The sequence below is a fragment of the Oncorhynchus clarkii genome, chromosome 29 (assembly GCF_045791955.1).
Source record: "Oncorhynchus clarkii lewisi isolate Uvic-CL-2024 chromosome 29, UVic_Ocla_1.0, whole genome shotgun sequence".
NCBI lineage: Eukaryota > Metazoa > Chordata > Actinopteri > Salmoniformes > Salmonidae > Oncorhynchus > Oncorhynchus clarkii.
Genome location: NC_092175.1, coordinates 36767843 through 36786202, shown reverse-complemented (window position 1 = coordinate 36786202; position 18360 = coordinate 36767843). Strand labels below are relative to the sequence as shown.

General features: G+C 42.9%; 1 pseudogene; it reads right to left on the bottom strand.

Annotated features, from left to right (window-relative positions):
- Nucleotides 1-954: 954 nt before the first annotated feature.
- On the bottom strand, nt 955-15182 carry LOC139388221 (claudin-4-like; annotated as a pseudogene).
- Between the last annotated feature and the right edge of the window lie 3178 nt (nt 15183-18360).

Sequence of the window (18360 nt, the reverse complement as noted above, 5' to 3'; positions counted from 1 at the left end):
TGGGTACAGTTGGTGCACTTTGTTCCTGAGATGGAGAATATCATCCCTAGCAACCTAGAATAATGGAGAAGTAGGTGATGATCTGAACCAGATTGACCTCTCTGTACTATGAACAGTCCATCACTCCCGATGTAAACAAAGCACAGGACACTGTAGAGACATTCCATCCTATGACTCCCATAGTGATGCCCATGATCTCCATGCACTTCAGCATGCTGGCTCCCTGCGAGCTTCTCTTGAGTGTGAGTGTGAAACAAAAAATCTTAAGGTTCGATCCATGGACTGAAATGAACTATACAATAGACTAAATTGACGAATGATAACAGTTTCATAAACATGGTTTAAATAATTACACACTATGATTTTGTTCAGAAGGTCCCTGTAACTGACTGTAGGATTGTGGTTAACGTGGTGAACATAAACAGGAAATGCACAGCAGCAACCAGGAAACACTTTGCTGTCAGATACGTTTTTCATTTGAACATTTTTAACAGGATTAAACAATCAACCTCTGATTCAATTCTTCTTAAATTCATCCCATTTTAAAGAAGCATAAAGAGAAGTATCAGTACAGGTATAGGACATCAGAGAGGAAACAGTCAGAATATGTCCCTTCATTACAGTCTCCTCAGGAACTCCCAGTCTAAATTAACTGAATATTTGATCACAATATGTCATAAACTCCTCTTTGACCTGTTAAAGACAAGGTGGAACAATGACAATGTTGCTTTCACACCTATCTGGTCCTTTCCGACTTTTTAACATTGAACAGAAAGGATAGAGGCCGTTTTATCATAGAATTACATATAGAATCACAATTATATTGTCTCCATTGTTTTCATTAAAAGAAAGTACGTCCTCTCTGTTAAAGCAGTAGCAGCAGCAGCTGCACCAGACTATGATCCCAACACAATATGACATAAACTCCTATATGACCTGTTGAAGACAGAGTTGTTAGCGGGAGGTTGATTGAGTCATTGTTGAGTCTGGCTGGTTCCTCTTGTAGATGCAGCAGCAGAGTATAGTTCCTCCTATCAGGAGCATGGAGGTGGACCACCTACAGACTTCAGCTAAAATAACCAGGTCATGCTGGGTAAACAGGACGAATGGGTAGCGCTTCAGGTGGACATCCGCTCTTAAGTAATGGTCAACCAAAAACACAGTGGTGAGCTGCAGGATACCGGCCAGGATGAAGAATGTTCCAACGATGAACCTGGCCTTGACCCTGTTACTATTGATGCAGCACCTGAATGGGAGCAAAATAGAGAGAGCACAGGGTGCTAGGGAGACTATCCATCCAAAGATTCCCATCATCCATCCAAACACTCCCACAGTGATGCCCAGTATGACCCCTCTATCAGGAGCAGGGCAGCCGCCACCCAGCCGAAGTACAGCGAGGCCCCCAGCTCAGGCTTTCCTTCGATCCGCATGCGGAAGTCGGTGATGACAAATCTACCTGGCCGACCACTCCAACAGCCATTACGACCAGGTCCACCTCTGCAAGGCAGAAATCACAACTTTTACAAGGACCCTAAAGGACGTCACCCTCAACCGTCGCCCCAGCACCTCCCAAAGGAGCAACAGAGCAATGGATGCCCCGCCCAGACTAGCTAGACACCCTCTCAGACCTGCAAGACCCCCTCCCGAAGGACCTGCACCGAGAGAATCCACGCCAAGAGGACCTACACCAAGACCACAGCATTACCAGCCACACTCCAACCAGCTAAGACCACCCCAAGCAAACCCTGGCCACACCATACAGTATATAGGCCCCCCATATCAGACCTATCAAATCAAATCAAATTAAATGTATTTATATAGCCCTTCGTACATCAGCTGATATCTCAAAGTGCTGTACAGAAACCCAGCCTAAAACCCCAAACAGCAAGCAATGCAGGTGTAGAAGCACGGTGGCTAGGAAAAACTCCCTAGGAAGTCCAAAACCTAGGAAGAAACCTAGAGAGGAACCAGGCTATGTGGGGTGGCCAGTCCTCTTCTGGCTGTGCCGGGTGGAGATTATAACAGAACATGGCCAAGATGCCCACCCCATGCCCACCTGCCTCAGTGGCAAGGACCTCAACATGACAGCAGGACATATGCTTAGGCCGTGAGCAGAGAAACAGGCCCAACCCCCGCTATTACACCCGCCCAAAGCCCATCCTGCGACCACTTAGGTCGCAGGATGTATCAGATGCTCAACATGTTCTGCTCACACCTACTGTGATGGTCCAGGCCTATACCACACAAAAACAACACTAGACACTATGGAACACAAAGCTTTTATTATCTCATCCTGGAATATATAAGGTCTGAGGTCATCTGCCTTTGGCCTAGATGAACCAGGAACCCAGACCTCATCAAATAAATTGGAAATACAGACAAAAGAAACACGGTACAACATGGTAATACAGACAACATGGTAATACAGACAAAATAAACATGGTACAAAGGAGACAGACCCACTGGTTGCCCTCTAGGTTGCAGAGGGCTGGTAGTCCCATCCACTCTATTAACATTTGTTAAAACAGGAACTATTAAAGACTATCAGAACCCACTGGATTCTCCAATTACACTGAATTAACTACAGGACAAATTCAAACCCTCCATCCCCAAAACGCCTGTGGTGTTGATGGTATCCTAAATGAAAGGATAAAATATACAGACCACAAATTATAATTGGCTATACTTAAACTCATTCACATCATCCCATCATCCTCAGCTCTGACATCTTCCCCAATATTTGTAACCAAGGGCTGATCACCCCAATCCACAAAAGTGGAGACAAATTTGACCCCAATAAGTATGCAGGATACGAGTCAACAGCAACCTTGGAAAAATCCTCTGTCATCTTTAATGGGTTGGCAGGTAGCCTAGTGGTTAGAGCGGTGCAATACCCTGCACTGACAAACTAAAAAAAAATGTTCTTCACTTGAACAAGGCAATTGACCCCTGGTAAGCTGTCATTGTAAATAAGAGTTTGTTCTTAACTGGCATGCCTAGTTAAATGAAGTAGACAAATGACAGCAGACATAACAGTAAATTTCCTCAGTGAAAACAATGTACTGAGCAAATGTCAAATTACCATATGGCAGAACACGTATAAACCATGCACACCCTAATTGACAAACCAAAGGCAAAGCCTTCTCAAGCTTAGTTGATTTCAAAAATGTTTTTGACTCAGTTTGGCATGAGGGTCTGCTATTCAAATTGGTGGAAAGTGATGTTGGGTTAAAAACACATGACATTATAAAATCCATGTACACAAACAACAAGTATGTGGTTAAAATGAACAAAAACACACACATTTCTTTCCACATGGCTGGAGGTTGAGACAGGGATGTAGCTTAAGCCCCACCCTCTTCAACATATATATCAACGAATTGGCGAGGGCAGTATAACAGTCTGCAGCACCTGGCCTCACCCTACTAGAATCTGAAGTCAAATGTCTACCGTTTGCTGATGATCTGGTGCTTCTGTCCACAGAAGGGCCTACAGCTATTATAGATATTCTGATATTCTGCACAGATTCTGTCAAACCTGGGCCCTGACAGTAAATCTCAGTGAGACAAAAAAAGTGTGTTCCAAAAAAGGTCTAGTTGAAGGACTACAAATATAAAATCCATCTAGACACCGTTGCCTTAGAGCACACAGAAACATTATACTTACCTCGGCCTAAATATCAGCGCCACGTGTTACTTCCACAAAGCGGTGACCTGGCCAGTAGATACAGGGACATGGAGAGAGTTCAGTAATGACTCAGTTCACAGCAGAATCCTGTAGACACAGGGACATGGAGAGAGTTCAGTAATGACTCAGTTCACAGCAGCATCCAGTAGACACAGGGACATGGAGAGAGTTCAGTAATGACTCCGTTCACAGCAGCATCCAGTAGACACAGGGACATGGAGAGAGTTCAGTAATGACTCCGTTCACAGCAGCATCCAGTAGACACAGGGACATGGAGAGAGTTCAGTAATGACTCAGTTCACAGCAGCATCCAGTAGACACAGGGACATGGAGTTCAGTAATGACTCAATTCACAGCAGCATCCAGTAGACACAGGGACATGGAGAGAGTTCAGTAATGACTCAGTTCACATCAGCATCCAGTAGACACAGGGACATTGAGAGAGTTCAGTAATGACTCAGTTCAAAGCAGCATCAAGTAGAACAGTTCGTATTCTTTTTGAAGGAATGGCTCTCAAATTTCATGCACACATTTGTTTACATCCCTGTTAGTGAGCATGTCTCATTTGCCAAGACAATTCAAAAAACCTAACAGGTGTGTCATATCAAGGAGCTAATTAAACATGATCCTTACAAAGGCCACTCTAAAATGTGCAGTTGTCACACAACACAATGTCACAGATGTCTCAAGTCGAGGGGGTTGCAATTAGCATGCTAACTGCAAGAATGTTCACCAGAGCTGTTTCCAGAGAACTGAATGTTCATTTCTCTACCCCTGCCCAGTCATGTGAAATCCATAGATTAGGACCTCATGAATGTATTTAAATTGACTGATATCCTTATATGAACTGTAATTCAGAAAAATATTTGAAATTGTTGCGTTTATATTTCTGTTCAGTATATTTCATAAGATCCCTGGGTGACCCTACTGTAAAAAATAAAACACTTCATGTTGTTCGTCCCTGACTATTTCATTTCTACTGACATTGGCTTTACTAACAAAAGCAGAGCAAAACTGTCCTTGTAATTCCTCACTACTCAGACACCAAATAGGAACTAGGTAGAAATGGGGAGCCTGGGGAGATCAACCCAACGTCAGAATTACCATCAAATATGAGGAAGAGGTCATAGGTATGTCTGCAAATGTGGGAAAAAAACAGTTAGGTTTAAATATAAATAAGTTGGTATAAACAGAGATCAATTTATTTTGCCCTTTCACAGGAAACCAGCATTCTAAGTGAATGAAGCAGAAGTTGACATATGGTAAATCATTCAGGCTGGTGTCTGCATTCGATAAGAGATGTCAGGTGTAAACTAGGCCTAGGGAAGCATGACAGACACAAAGAGGAAATGAAGGGTGTGAAAACAACAAGTTTTTTTGCACGCAGTTGTCAAGCAGTGTAACAGCTGTTGGAAGGAGAGGACCAAGGAGCAGCTTGGTACGTGTTCATGATATTTATTAACTGAACACGGAAATAACAAAAATAACAGAGAATGAACGAAATCCGAAACAATCCTGTCAGGTGCAGAAAGACAAAACAGAAAACAACTACCCACAAAACCCATGTGGGAAAAGCTACCTAAGCATGGGTTCTCAATCAGAGACAATGATAGACAGCTGCCTCTGATTGAGAACCACACCCGGCCAAACAAGGAAATACAAAACATAGAAAATGAACATAGAATGCCCACCCTAGTCACACCCTGGCCTAACCGAAATAGAGAATAAAAGCCTCTATGGCCAGGGAGTGACAGTCTGGCAGCGCCGGACAGGAGGGCGACTCTGGCAGCGCCGGACAGGAGGGCGACTCTGGCAGCGCCGGACAGGAGGGCGACTCTGGCAGCGCCGGACAGGAGGGCGACTCTGGCAGCGCCGGACAGGAGGGCGACTCTGGCAGCGCCGGACAGGAGGGCGACTCTGGCAGCGCTCTTCCAGGCTGAATGCCCACTCTATCCCGGCACGTGCGGGGAGCTGGAACAGGCCGCACTGGGTCCTCCTGGCGAACTGGGGAAACCGTGCCTAGAGCCGGCACAGGACTCACCAGGCTGTAGAGGCGCACTGGAGGCCTGGAGCGCCAAGCTGGCACAAGACGTGCAGGGCTGGGGAGGCACACAGGAGGCCTGGTGCGTGGGGCTGGCACGGTCTTCACCAGATGGCTAGCATGCACCTCTGGACGAGTATGGAGAGCTGACTCAGGTGACATCAAATCGAGGACACGCTCCGTCGGTAGATGTCGTGCCTCATGCACCAACACAGCAACTCTCTCCTCCAATCTCCCCATCAATTCATTCACTGTCTCTGTTTCGCTCCCGTCGCTCACCTCCAATTTCACCCCGACTGGCTCTGGTTCCATCCTCGGCTCCTTACGCTAAGCACGGGGAGTTGGCTCAGGTCTGAATCCTGACTCTGCCACACTCCCCGTGTGCCCCACCCGGGGGGCTGCCTCTCGTGTCTGCTTCGTTGCCGTGACACCTGGTAGCGAAGTTGTTCCTCCCTCGTTACTTCAGCCTGTTTCCATGGCAGGGTCTTGACCCCTGCCATCACCTCCTCCCATGTCCACGATGTCCTCCATTCTGTCTTCTCCCGGGCCCAGGATCCCTGCTCCTCCTGGCCACGCTGCTTGGTCCTTTGGTGGTGGGTAGTTCTGTAACAGCTGTTGGAAGAAGAGGACCAAGGTGCAGCGTGGTACGTGTTTATGATTTTTAATCAAACTGAACACTAGAACAAAAAAATAACAAAGCGGCACAAACGAAACAGTTCTGTCTGGTGCAGGCACACAAAACAGAAAATAACTACCCACAAAACACAGTTGGGAAAAGGCTACCTAAGTATGGTTCTGATTGAGAACCACACCCGGCCAAACACACAGAAATAGAAAACATAGGACACAAAACATAGAATGCCCACCCCAACTCATGCCCTGAGGGAACCAACATAGAGACTTAAAGCTCTAAAGCTCAGGGCGTGACAAGCGGCCCTTATCGACTGATTCCGACTGTTGTTTTAATCAAAATGTCTGACCGAAATCTTTATAGGGTGTTAACATTTCATAATTGCTCGAAATAAAATAAAATAAAACGCACATGAGAGACGCATTTCAAATTATGGGCCGATGACTATTATAGCAGTTCATTTACAGGGGAAATGTCTGTTTTGGAGTGTAGGGAATACCCTCAAAGGCATTTTAAAATGGGCTCCCCAATTGCTAAATCCACCCCAGGATACATGGGTGATGATAGAATCTAACATTTGACCCACTAACATCTGGTTGTCAACTCAAATAACCTGCGTACTACTTACACCATGATAAGACCTTGGCCCTGTCCAGAATCAACCCCGGGGTGGGAAGAAGAACGAGGTTCCACCAAAAGAAGTTAGGAGACAGCACAAGAGTTGCAATTTATTGTAAATAATAATGGAAAAGCAGTTTACCTATAAAAACATCCCACTTCAACCCCAGCCCTTAGACAGCATGCTTACATCTCTCTCTCAAGTGGGAGTCTATTCTGTGCATCACTGAGTCACCACATGGTAATACTTTTTGTATGGCCATTTTGAGTAAGTCTTACTGATTCAAAGAACAACATCAGTCCTGAAAAGCACCAGTGTGGATGTAGGCTTTTATTCCAGCCAGGCAGTAACACACCTGATTCAACTGATTTCTAAGTGTAGCTATTGTATATCATCATATTCCTTATGACTATACTGCATGTATTGCTTACAACCTATTGCTTACAGTGGTAGAATGGCTAAGATAAATTCAGGTTGTGTAAGACATGACTTAGGGAATCAGAGTCAGTTTTCAACTCAGGTTTTTGTTTCATGAAGCAGCAACAGCAGCAGAGTATAGTTCCTCCTATCAGAAGCAGTGAAGCAGCCCATCTGTTAAATTCAGCTGAGAACGTAAGGTTATTACTCCGCAGGAAGTCCTCAGGGTCCGAGTTTTGTGTCAAGTCAAGGACAACCAAGAAGATCAAGATCAGGTGGATGAGACCGGCCAGGATGAAGAATATTCCACCAAAGATAATCACTTCAGCTATAGACGTATTCATATTCCTCTGGGTACAGTTGGTGCACTTTGTTCCTGAGATGGAGAATATCATCCCTAGCAACCCTAGAATAATGGAGAAGTAGGTGATGATCTGAGCCAGACTGACCTCTCTGTACTGTGGAAAGTCCATCACTCCCGATGTAAACAAAGCACAGGGCACTATAGAGACAATCCATCCTATGACTCCCATAGTGATGCCCATGATCTCCATGCCCTTCAACATGCTGGCTCCCTGCGAGCGTCTCTCTCTCCTACACCTGCACTTCCTGGAAGAACGAGGATGTGACTCAGCAAAGTGAATCCAGAACAGTGGAGATGTTATACTTCCAGAGAAGATTCTGGATTCTACAGGCCTACAGCTTTAGTCTTTGCAGATGAAGTTCTAGAACAGCAGATTGTTCAACATTATTTTCTCACAGACGATTGTTGCAGAGTTCTTCTGTGAGTCTAGAGAGGCCGGCCAATCAGAAGCCCTCTAAGGGGTGCTTGGCATAATCTGCTGCCATGGAAACACAACCTGTACAGATGTGGTGAAGTCTGTGGTTGTGAGTTTCTAGTCGAGCCTGTTTCTACCCCAGCTGTTTTATTGTTGCCCTGGCAGAACTATGCAATATGGCAATATTGCACAAGATCCCCTGAAATCTTTTGAAGACTATGAAGTTTAATTCAATTCCGTGCATTCATATCAAAAAACACTGGTCTATGGTAACACAATATCAAATAAGATACTAGTGATGGAATTTAAAGGAGTTGTTAATTTGGGAATGTCTCTCTTAAAGTAACAGCAGCACCTGCACCATACTATGGTCCCACCACAATGTGACATAACTCCTCTATGACCTGTTGAAAACGGAGCTGTTAGCGGGAGGATGATTGAGTCGTCGTTGAGTCTGGCTGGTTCCTCTTGAAGATACAGCAGCAGAGTATAGTCCCTCCTATCAGGAGCATGGAGGAGGACCACCTATTGAATTCAGCCAAGTAACCCAAAACACCCAAAATGATCCAGCAGGTATGGGATATTCTGTATCATGTAATGGTCAACCAAGAAGAGAGTGGAGAGCTGGAGGTTACCAGTCAGGATGAAGAATGTTCCACTGATAAACTTGACTTTGATCCTGGTCCTTTTACTCTTAATGCAGTTACAGCACCTGGTCCCAAAGATGAACCTCCTCACTCCTAGAGTTCCCAGGATGGAGGAGATGGAGGTGATCGTGATCAGAGCCCATATGACCCCACTGGTGGGTCCATAAGAAACTATTAAATAGACAACACAGGGCACTTGGGAGACCATCCATCCAAAGGCTCCCAGAAACATGGCTCTATCTCACTAGGTATGCAGGAGCTGCACAGTACGACCCCCATAACCAGGAGCAGGGCCGCTGCCTCCCAGCAGATGTAGAGCGAGACCCCCAACTCCCCCAAATGGTGCTGGCCGTCCAGGAGACAGGAACGAGCACCAGGATTACAGCCAGGATGAAGATCATTCTGGAGATGATCATTACTTTGGACTTGGACTTTTTGTTATTGGTGTAGTTGGTGCACTTGGCCCTGACTATGGAGACTCCCAGAACACAGACGATGATGGCGATGATGGTCATGGCTCGGTCAGCCTGCAGGTTCTGGGTTAAGGCCAGCATGGAGTTGTAGACCTTACACTGTATCAGGTCCCAGGTCAGGTCCCTGGTCCCAGGTCCCAGGTTACATGAGAGGTGACAATGTTGTAAGGTCTACCTACACCTGTTGTATTCAGCACATGTGACAAATGACATTTTAATTTATTTGAAGGTAGCCAGACTGCACACTGGCTCAATTAAATTCCATCACTAGTATATTTTATTATCTTATGTTACCATAGCCCAGTGTTTTTCAATATAAATGCACAGAACTGAATTAAGCTTCATAGTCTTCAAAAAGTCTTAGGGGATCTTGTGCAATATTGCCATATTGCTAACTTCTGCAAAGGATACAACTTATTCGTTCAGATGTGGGGCGGTATGTGGTTGACACACACTTAACGGAGAAGCTAGTGGCATTCAGTTAGATTGAAACTACATGCTGAAAAACCCTTGAGTGTGAAACAAAAAATCTTAAGGTTCGATCCATGGACTGAAATGAACTATACAATAGACTAAATTGACGAATGATAACAGTTTCATAAACATGGTTTAAATAATTACACACTATGATTTTGTTCAGAAGGTCCCTGTAACTGACTGTAGGATTGTGGTTAACGTGGTGAACATAAACAGGAAATGCACAGCAGCAACCAGGAAACACTTTGCTGTCAGATACGTTTTTCATTTGAACATTTTTAACAGGATTAAACAATCAACCTCTGATTCAATTCTTCTTAAATTCATCCCATTTTAAAGAAGCATAAAGAGAAGTATCAGTACAGGTATAGGACATCAGAGGGGAAACAGTCAGAATATGTCCCTTCATTGCAGTCTCCTCAGGAACTTCTCCTCCCAGTCTAAATTAACTGAATATTTGATCACAATATGTCATAAACTCCTCTTTGACCTGTTAAAGACAAGGTGGAACAATAAATATGTTGCTTTCAGATCTGTCTGGTCCCTTACAATATTATAGCATTGAACACAGTGGAGGCTCTTCAGATTAGGAAGGGGAGGACCATCCTCCTCAGTGAAATGTAATACAAATTAAAATAGTTAAACATTAAGAAAGTGATCCTTTTTAGATAAAACTGTTTAAATAAATTCATACGAAATCATTTATTAAAATAAACTGTTTTGCAATGAACGTCTACAGTAACTTCAACTGCTCTGTCTGGGGTAGCACCATGGTGTAGCCGGAGGACAGCTAGCTTCCATCCTCCTCTGGCTACATTGACTTCAATACAAAACCTAGTAGGCTCGTAGGCCTCACACGGTTCCATAGACATAAATGGTAATTATGGCCACTTCCGGAGGAATTCATCCATTAAATAAAAACTTTTGCTGTGTGAATAGACATGTTTTCCATCCAATCATATCATTAGTATCAGAGAATGAACCTCGTGAGTTGTATTGGGATTGTGCCACAGAGCATTATGGGGGTTCTGTGTTGAGAAGCTTGGTGACATTGTTGGATAGAGATTAAGAGTGAAAAGTGATAGTTGAGCATTTATTTCATATTATTCAATTCAAAATATTTTTTTCAATTTACAGGAGAGAGGAAGTATATTATAAAATAGTTTTCTTGGTTTTATAACTTTATTTTTGTGTCCAGTTTGTGAAATTTATTAAAATTTGCCTTCAATAGCTAGCTAGCTACCAGCACGAGTGTGCAGTTTTCTCCGCCAGAATGGTCAACTCTGGTCGAAAGGTGAGTACAGTGACCCGAAGAACATTGATTGTTCAGCAGGCAGCATGTAAATGCCCACATCAGGCTCAAACTTCTGAGAAAAACCTACATCGATCAAGACGAAGGTCTGTGTATTCAGACTGCGTGACGCAACGAGAAAGTAACAGGGATGTTCTCAAGCAGTGTCACGTTCGTCGTATTGATGAGACCAAGGCGCAGCGTGATATGAATACATACTTCCTTTAATAAAGAACGACCACTAAATAACAACACGAATATAAACCGAGTGCTGACAGGAAACTACACATAAACAATAACCCACAAAATCAACATGTAAAATGGCAACCTAAATAGGATCCCCAATCAGAGACAACGATAAACAGCTGTCTCTGATTGGGAACCAATTCAGGCCACCATAGACCTACATTTACCTTGACATACTAAAACCGCATAGATGTACAAAAACCCTAGACAAAATCACACACACCACCCTCGTCACACCCTGACCAAACCAATATAATAAAGAAAACAAAGATAACTAAGGTGACAAGCAGCTTATCAACACTACTGCGTTTTTGGGCCTGACAGAATTTTCTTCTAGAGGACACTACGAGAGGGAAAGTTCTGCCGACAAGGGAAACTACAATGAGCTTGCAGAGGTAATTACACGTAACAACAATATTTTAGTTGATGAGCTTATCGAACTTTAGACTGTCTTTTCTGAGATGTAGAAATCAATTCTGAATTATTTGATATCTTCCATCGCAACATCCATTAAAAGATTAAAGAGAGAGGTTGACACAGCGCATTTTTTGGCATGTGCTCAAGTAGGCTTTCACTTTACTCTGGTGTTTATTTTGCAAAGATTAATACACATAATCACTCCGGACAGACAATCAAAAACTCATTATATAAATGTTGCAGCAGCCTAGGCTACACCCAAACATTAGAAATCTGCTGAATGGGATGAAAACTAGACCATTTTTCAGTCTGATCAACTGTAGGCTACTAATAAGAGCAGATGCATACAGCCTATGTGCGCGGTCCATTTGGTCAGGTTGTTGGTAACGTTATGTATTTATAGTCCATTTGTGTGTCAGGAGAAAATGTGAATGTGATAAAATTTGGTTTATATTCAAAACTGGGCTGGCTTGGCTGACAATACGTTTTCAATCCAAACCGTGTAAACTGGAATTAGTCAATCAGCATAATAGTGATGACAGTTTTATAAGGCCTACAGTTGTATAGAACTGCATGATGCAAACATTCATAAAGCTCAGCCCTGTGAGTTCTATTGTCTATCAGTTGTTGTCTCTGTGTCTGGGCAGAGGAAATCCCCTTCCTATTCTGATCAAGTCTAAATATAATTCATATGAACAAGTATAAGGTAGCTGCAGTTTGACAGGGTTTTCATCCCCCTTAGGGCCAGGAGTTTTTTTCTCTCCGTTTTTTAAAACCATGTGACCTGATTTAGGAAAAACTGGTCCCATCATAGCCCTTATAAAAACTTTTTCACAACTGATTAATCACTGTTATACCTTATAGGGTCCAGAGTTTTCCTGGTTAGGTTAACAGATAAGGGAACATTCCAGGTCCCAGAGGGTAAAAATTGCCCTCCTGCTCTTGGACCTATGGTGCCACCAGTCTGCTTGCAGTTGTCAGTTATCTTCAGGTATGTGGAGTAGAGGTCTACCGATTAATCGGATGGGCCGATTAATTAGGGCCGATTTCAAGTTTTCATAACAATCAGTAATCAGCATTTTTGGACTTCGATTATGGCCGATTACATTGCACCCCACAAGGAGACTGCGTGGCAGGCTGACCACCTGTTACGCGAGTGCAGCAAGGAGCCAAGGTGAGTTGCTAGCAAGCATTACATTTATCTTATAAAAAACAATCAATCTTCACATAATCACTAGTTAACTACACATGGTTGATGATATTACTAGTTTACCTAGCTTGTCCTGCTTTGCAAATAATCAGTGTGGTGCCTGTTCATTTATCATCGAATCACAGCCTACTTCGCCAAACTGGTGATGATTTAACAAGTGCATTCACGTTGCACCAATGTACCTAACCATAAACATCAATGCCTTTCTTAAAATCAATACACAAGTATATATTTTAAATCTGCATATATAGTTAAAATAAATTAATATTAGCAGGCAATATTAACTAGGGAAATTGTGTCACTTCTCTTGCGTTCTATGCAAGCAGAGTCAGGGTATATGCAGCAGTTTGGGCCGCCTGGCTCGTTGCGAACAATGTGAAGATAATTTCTTCCTAACAAAGATAATTAATTTGCCAGAATTTTCCATAATTATGACATAACAATGAAGGTTGTGCAATGTAACAGCAATATTTAGACTTAGGGATGCCACCCGTTCGATAAAATACAGAACGGTTCCGTATTTCACTAAAATAATAAACGTTTTGTTTTGGAAATGTTCGTTTCAGGATTTTACCATATTTACAACCCAAGGCTCGTATTTCTTTGTGTTTATTATATTATAGTGAAGTCTATGATTTAACATTTGATAGAGCAGTCCGACTGAGCGTTGGTAGGCAGCAGCAGGCTCGTAAACATTCTTTCAAACAGCACTTTCCTGTGTTTGCCAGCAGCTTTTCGCAACACTTGCTTCACAGCGCTGTTTATGACTTCAAGCATATCAACTCCCGAGATTAGGCTGGCAATACTATAGTGCCTATAAGAACATCCAATTGTCAAAAGTATATGAAATGCAAATGGTATAGAGAGAAATTGTCCTACAATTCCTACAATAGCTACAACCTAAAACTTCTTAACTGGGAATATTGAAGACTCATGTTAAAAGGAACCACCAGCTTTCATATGTTCTCATGTTCTGAGCAAGGAATTTTGACATTAGCTTTTTTACATGTCACATAATGCACTTTTACTTTCTTCTCCAACACTTTGTTTTTGCATTATTTAAACCAAATAGAAACATGTTTCATTATATATTTGAGACTAAATACATTTTTATTTATGTATTATATTAAGTTAAAATTAAAGTGTTCATTCAGTATTGCTGTAATTGTCATTATTACTAATATATATACAAATTGGCAGATTAATCGTTATCGTTTTTTTTTGGTCCTCGGTATCGGTATCAGAATTGAAAAATCATAATCGGTCGACCTCTAATCTGTATTATCAGGGCTTTAATCAGGAACGCTTCTTGGGCTACTTTGAGGTGTCAAATGGGTGTGATGCCAACTCTGTGTTTAACACGTATGTGGGGCTTTATGTGGTTGTGACCCAAATGGGTGAAAAACTCTACTCAGTTTCAAACTCATCAAACAGCATTGTGTAACAATATGGAATGTTGAGATCCAACCTAGAATATACCAATAGATACCAAAAATGTACAATTATAATATAATAACTATACAACAATGTTGTTTATACGTGATGAAAATGAAAGCTTCCCAATCTGAGTTTGGGATAAAGATGTAATAAAACCTGTTTTAGTCTTCCCTCAACCAAATCCTAACCTTAACCATTAGTGTCGAAAATGCTAAACTGACTCACGATCAGCAACTTGGGGCAACTTACCCCTACATCCCAAAGCCTGTTCTGAGGGGCAATGATAAATAGCTTGAAACTGCATGCTGAAAAACCCTTGAGTGTGAAATAAATAATTGTAAGGTTGGATTTATGGACTGAAATGTCGATGATGATAAATATTGCTACCAAGGAAACAGTGATGAGGATGAGAATTCCGGCCAGGAAGAAAAGTATTCCAGCAATAATTATCAACTTGTCCTGAGATGTTTTGTCTTTGATGCAGTCAGTGCACTTGGCTCCAACCATGGAGAACATGACCCCCAGAACCCCCAGGATGATGGCAGTCAGGATCATGGCTCTGGCAGGCTGCAGAAAGTGGTGCAAATACCACATGGAGTTGAACACCTCACACTGTGACTTTCCCATGCTTTGGGTCACACAGCTCATCCACAGGCCGTACAAGACCACCTCTGTGTTGGCAACATTAGCCTGTATGATGGTTGTCACTATCCCGGTGGGGAGAGCACAGACCGCGACGGCCAGTATTAATCCTATGACTCCCATGGCGATGCCCACGACCTCCACCATTTCTATGATATCCATGCCCATCAAAATGCTGTCTCCTTGACTTCGTCTCGCTCAGCAGATTTGTTCACTCTGAAGCTCGTTGCTGAGGTCTTATGTAAGATTGGAGAGCTGAGCCATTCAGAAGACCTCTAACTGCTCAATGTTGTGATGTCACTTAAATTTGTTGTCATGGAAACATAAATCCTATTAACACAGATGTGGGGCAGGATGTGGTTTCGACCCAAATGTGTTAAAACCTCTGATAAGTTAAAACTCATCAAACAGCATTGTGTAAAAATATGGAATGTTGAGATCCAACCTACAATAAACCAATAATTGTCAAAAAGGGATAATTATAATATAATAACTATCCAAAAATGTTGTAGGGAAGTGATGACAATTTTTAATTCTCATTTTTAGTTGGGCTAAAGATATAGTAAAACCTGTTTTAGTCTTCCCTCAACCCAATCCTAACCTTAACCATTAGTGGGGAAAATGCTTAACTGACCCAAGATCAGCACTCAAGACGTGCTCCTCCAAACTATTCAGTCCTTCTGTAATGCCATATCTACGGCAGATGTTTTTGAGAATGTGTCTCGCACATAGGCCACAATACAACTGACAGGAGGAGCCTAGTATTTTGTACAGAAGTGTAAATGTTATGTGTAAGCACCTGTAGGCCCACGTGAGCACCAGTGCCATGGAACAAGAGATGACATTTATTAAATGTAGTTTCTGACCCCGTCGTATTTAGAAATATTATTTTGGTTTTAAAAATCAGATTGCTTATTTTTCATTTCATTTGATTAAACACCAAGCATAGCCGCGACTCTCTGCATTTTTGGGAACGTTCCGTATCTATGCATTTCACTGTTGCTCTACACCTGTTGCTTACAAAGCATGTGTCAAATAACATTGTACTTGATTTGACTGTGCTGGATGACCCACCCTGTATCTACATACCAAATGGCACTCTATTCCCTACATAGTGCACTCTATCCAGAGCCTTATTCAAAAGTATTGCACTATATAGGAAATAGGGTAGCATTTGGAACACAGATACAGCATCTCTCTTCTCTTTACTATCAGTCTGCATTCCAGCCATGCTGTAAAACAGCTTCCACACACATCATATTTACACAGTCCAGAGATGAGGAAAGAACTGTTCACTGTTGTTATAAAGGGTTAACAGAAGTGTCTTACATGTCTGCAGTCATGGACATATAGCTTTATTATATGTTCTTAAACTACAAATATTTAAAAACACTGAATTATGTTGCTGGTTCAATTTTAAACACTAACTTCATTGAAGTACGAAGGCAGCAGATTTTAAAAAGAACAGCAATTATGTTTGAATATGGTTTAAATGCAATGGAGTGTGGAGCGCTGCATGTCTCCAGGGAAGAAGAGGGAGGTACAGCACCTGTGTACACCTGAACCAGTCTCACCTGTTCCTTGGACTTCATCTCATTCACCTTCAGCAGGGGTTGTTTTTAAAATGTATTTCATTTTTTAAAATTTAACCAGGTAACAACAAGTTCTCATTTACAACTGCGACCTGGCCAAGATAAAGCGAAGCAATGCGACACAAAACACAACACAGAGTTAATAGAAGAAAGAAAGTCTATGTACAGTGTGTGCAAATGGCGTGAGGAGGTAAGGCAATAAATAGGCCATAGTAGGTTTAAAGATATTAGGCCTTCTTCACCACATGGTCTGTGTGGGTGGACTTTTTTAGATTGTCAGTGATGTGTACGTCGAGGAACTTGAAGCTTTTCACCTTCTCCACTGCAGTCCCATCGATGTGGATGGGGGCGTGCTCCCTCTGCTGTTTCCTGAAGTCCACGATCAGCTCCTTCGTTTTGTTGACGTTGAGTGAGAGGTTGTTTTCCTGACACCACATTGAGTTCCTTCACCTCCTCCCTGTAGGCTGTGTTGTCATTGTTGGTAATCAGGCCAACTACTGTTGTGTTGTCTGCAAAGTTGATGATTGAGTTGGAGGTGTGCATGGCTACGCAGTCATGGGTGAACAGGAAGTACAGGAGTGGGCTGAGCACGCACCATTGTGGGGCCCCTGTGTTGAGGATCACCATAATAGAGGTGTTGTTTCCTACCTTCACCACCTGGGGGCAGCCCGTCAGGAAGTCCAGTACCCAGTTGCACAGGGCGGGGTTCAGAACCAGGGCCCCAAGCTTAATGATGAGCTTTGAGGGTACTATGGTGTTTTAGGCTGAGCTGTAGTCAATGAACAGCATTCTTACATAGTTATTCCTCTTGTCCAGATTGGGTAGGGCAGTGTGCAGTGCGATGGTGATTGCGTCGTCTGTGGATCTATTTGGGCGGTATGCAAATTGAAGCAGGTCTATGCTGTCAGGTAAGATAGAGGTCATATGATCTTCATGATGACAGAAGTGAGTGCTACGGGATGATGGTCATTTAGTTCAATTAGCTTTGCTTCCTTGGGTACAGGAACAATGGTGGAAATCATAAAGAAAGTGGGGACAGCAGAATAGGATAAGGAGAGATTGAATATGTCCGGTAACACTCCAGCTAGTTGGCCTGCGCATGCTCTGAGGACGCGGCCATGCGAGGGTTAACATGCTTAAATGTCTTACTCACGTTGGCCACGGACAACGAGAGCCCACAGTCCTCGGGAGCAGGCTACGTTGGTGGCACTGTGTTATCTTCAAAGCTGGTGAAGAAGGTTTAGCTTGTCCGAGAACAAGACGTCGGTGTCCGCGACGTGATTGTCTGTAGTTCACGTAAGTCTTGTGTCTGAGCTGTTGAATTGCGACACCACTTTGTCTCTGTACTGACGTTTGCCTGTTTGATTGCCTTACAGACGACATAAATGCAATGTTTGTATTTAACCATATTCCCAGTCACCTTGCCGTGATTAAATGCAGTGGTTTTTCTTTCAGTTTTGCGCGAATGCTGCCATTTATCCATAGTTTTCTGTTTGGGTAGGTTTTCATAGTCACAGTGTGCACAACATCCACTATACACTTCCTGATGAACTCAGTCACTGTGTCCGTGTATATGTTAATGCTATTCACCGAGGCTACCCGGAACGTATCCCAGCCAGCGTGATCAAAACAATTTTGAAGCATGGATTCCGATTGGTCACACCTTAGCACAGCTAATTCCTGTTTGAGATTCTGCCTATAGGAAGGGAGGAGCAGAATGAAGTCGTGACCTGATTTGCCGAAGGGAGGGTGGG